The sequence below is a fragment of the Camellia sinensis genome, chromosome 3 (assembly GCF_055761805.1).
Source record: "Camellia sinensis isolate YWXY chromosome 3, ASM5576180v1, whole genome shotgun sequence".
Lineage (NCBI taxonomy): Eukaryota > Viridiplantae > Streptophyta > Magnoliopsida > Ericales > Theaceae > Camellia > Camellia sinensis.
In genome coordinates, this window is record NC_138963.1 from 82,928,378 (window position 1) to 82,931,608 (window position 3,231).

The 3,231-nt window shown below is 35.3% G+C and overlaps 1 long non-coding RNA gene across 1 annotated transcript; it reads right to left on the reverse strand.

Annotated features, from left to right (window-relative positions):
- Positions 1–222: 222 nt before the first annotated feature.
- Positions 223–3,000, reverse strand: LOC145822636 (uncharacterized). The gene is made up of 5 exons (XR_014364226.1): positions 2,645–3,000; positions 2,324–2,386; positions 2,166–2,240; positions 808–879; positions 223–689 (listed from the first exon to the last, which is right to left on the reverse strand). It is a non-coding gene; the product is annotated as an uncharacterized LOC145822636 (long non-coding RNA).
- Positions 3,001–3,231: the final 231 nt, after the last annotated feature.

The window sequence follows — 3,231 nt, forward strand, 5'->3', positions numbered from 1 at the left end:
GCAATAGCTCTACGACGTTTGAAAAACGTCGCTAAAAACATTAGATGGCGTTTTATAAAATGCCGCAAAATCTTTGACTCCGGTTATAACTTCCGTCAAGCTAACGTATGACGTCATTTAGTGGCGTTTTTTCAAAAACGCCACCTTTTTTTTGTGTGTGTGTGTGTGTGTGTGTGTGTGTGGCAAAACTAGAATACCATGAGCCACATAAATGAATAGCAATTTGGGCCCCTAAAGAATTTCTATTATTTGAATGTCATCTTCCAATCAAAGAACAAAAAACTGAAGGCTACATTTCTGTTCTCTAAATTTCATCATATAGAAAAATAAAAAAATGTCATGTTACATGTAAAGAGTAGTGTGCATCAAATACACACACATATATGAAGCACCTTTTCCAATAATCTGCAGAGAGAGAGATCGGACAAAGTCAATATAGTTGTGTGGTTGGCAGGGATCCCCTCTTATTAACCATCAATAGAGATGCAACTACATCAACCTGTCACTGTAATATGGGACCCAAACATAAGTTTTCCATCCCACCCCCTTCTCCAGCTTTCAATCTTTTCCCAAACAACTCAAAAACTCCTAAGACAATGCTCCATGTGTGGTGATACAACCCCTGGACAAACCCAGGCAACTCGACCAAGCGTTGTAGCACTATTTTCTATAAGTGACTTATTGAGCTCCTGCTCAACATCAAGAAATGTAACTAATTAGAGATAACAGTCCGAAACATACACCCATGCCCACAAGTGTGTGCACGCATACACATGCATGACTGGAAAATAGCAAAGAAACAATCACCTCAGCATGTTGAAGAATCGGGATCAAGAAAGAAATGACTGTCATCACTATTGGAGAAATTTCTTGACGAACCTGAAATTATTAGTTTACAAAATGTCAAAATACTTCTAGTCTAGGAAAGGGCATTGTTGATAAATTTGTGCACCCCATTTACTATTTGATTCAAAAAGGAAACCAACAAGAAACACATGCCCCAAATAATAAACATAGACATGAAAGAAATGAGATGCTTAGCAATCAAATGAAACCTCAACACAACTCATGTTAGCATGCAAAATAAATAGACTGAACATGGTCACTGCACTATTTTTTTCCTTTTTTCGGTTGACCTCCCCAACCCAGATGAAGGCATTATTCAAACTAGGTCTTTGGTACAACTGCCAAGAGACTTTACTAGTTAAGCTAGCCAGCAATGCCAAAACATAGAATAATTTAACATTTTGAAATTTATTTTGTTCAGACTATTGACTCCATAACATATATGGACATAGGAAAAGGGGAAGAAAAAAAAATAATTTTTGAAAAAAAAAGGGAGGTATCAAAATGTGTGTCAAATGTAAGTAGACAGCAGATAGATTTTAAAAAGAATAAACATACACACATAAATAAATAAGCTCTTTGATCATCAAATTTTACTTGTGCAATTCACTAGATTTTTTTGGCAAAGAATACTGTCATTCCTACAAACAATTTGTGAACCACATAACATTTCCAAGCGTCAAAGACTGTAATAAGAGTATCAGAAGTGAAATGAATATGTAGCTTTATTGTCCGGATAAGACAACTTTCACCATGTCAAGAAGCTACTTGAAGCAAATTTAATTGGCATTCTAAAAATGAACTATAAAGTTGGCAGAAATTTCAGATGTATGGCATGAGGAAAAGGATCATGTCCAGGCTCACGGATTTACATCCCGCTCAGTTTTAGGACATGTAGCATGTACAAAGTAACTGGACCTTGCCTTTTTTTCAATTAAGTTGCCCCTGCTAAATAACAGGATCATTCTTCATGTTACATACTTTTAATATATTCAAGCACAAAATCAAGAAGATCAACTATGAAGACAAACATCTTTGACATCTCTTGTTTTAGGGTCATGGATTAATAATTTTCCTCATTTTAAAACAAAATGAACATTAATGATGTTTTTCCAGTCAATACACAAAATGATATGAAACATAAAGATCCCAAAAAAATTGAGAACCATGCAAAATTGGAAGTCATAAAAAGAACCCACATTTCAATGCGAGTCACAATTGTTTTAAGCCATAATTAACTAGTTGAAGAACAGAGAATGGTGCATGAAAATGCAATATTATCTAGATTCATTTTGATGCAAATAGGGAGGTGAAACTACCTTAACCGCTAATTCTCCAATTGCTCAACATGCATTGTTTGCCACAGAAATAGTTTCCTTCAGCTTAGGGATGCTCTGTAGAAAGTTTGTATAAGTAAATCTATGAAATAATAAGACTATCAGAAGGATCTCAAAAATCAGAAATCCATTCTACTTACCAGCTGCTTACTGGCAACATCAAGAAATTCGGACAAACGCGGGTGCAAATGAATAAGACAAACCTAATGAAATACAACAAAGGCCATAGTATTCATTGTCAATAAAAAGCAACATAAATATGTATATAAACAAGAAAAAAAAATAAAATTGAGCATGAGCTTCCAGAGGCACAGCCCAATCATATCTAGTAGCCTACAAGTCTCAAATTGCAACCTGCCAAAACAGCGACTACCTGAGCTAATGATAGAGGCAAGAATGCTTTCCTATTGTTAGACCAAGAGAAAGTCATATAGTATAGTATATATACACTTTTGACTTACTCTTGCAAGGTCACCAAGCAATGCAAAGGCACTTTGTCGGATATCAGGAGCATCGTCCATGCAACATTGAAGAAGCAAATCCCTCAAACTACTTTGTGAAACCTGTAGAATGATTCACGACAGAACACAGGGACAAGATAATTAATATAAAAGACATAATAGTCAATAGTCCGTTGAAACAAGGCTATGTCTGGCCAACAAATTTTAATGCACAGGGTACATCCACAGCACATGCAACACAACAGACTCCTCCATAATGACAGTCTATGAAGATAAAATTCTAAACACATGGAGGAACAGGATAGTAGCTTTGGTTTTGACTTCTAATTGTAAATTATAGAGTTTTTATTTCTCCCTTTTTCCCCCTCTCCTTCCAAATTTCTCAGCAACCAAACTTATACTATACAAAAGAAATAAATAGAATGAACAACATAAACTCATTCATATTGGTATCAAAAAAATAAGCTAAATCTGGAAAGCATTGATTTCAGAAAAAAAATAACTATGCTAACTACTCAAGAACTCGAGGAGGCTGATAAGATTTCCTCCATGACAAGCATCCACTTTTCAAGCATTCCCAAACCCTC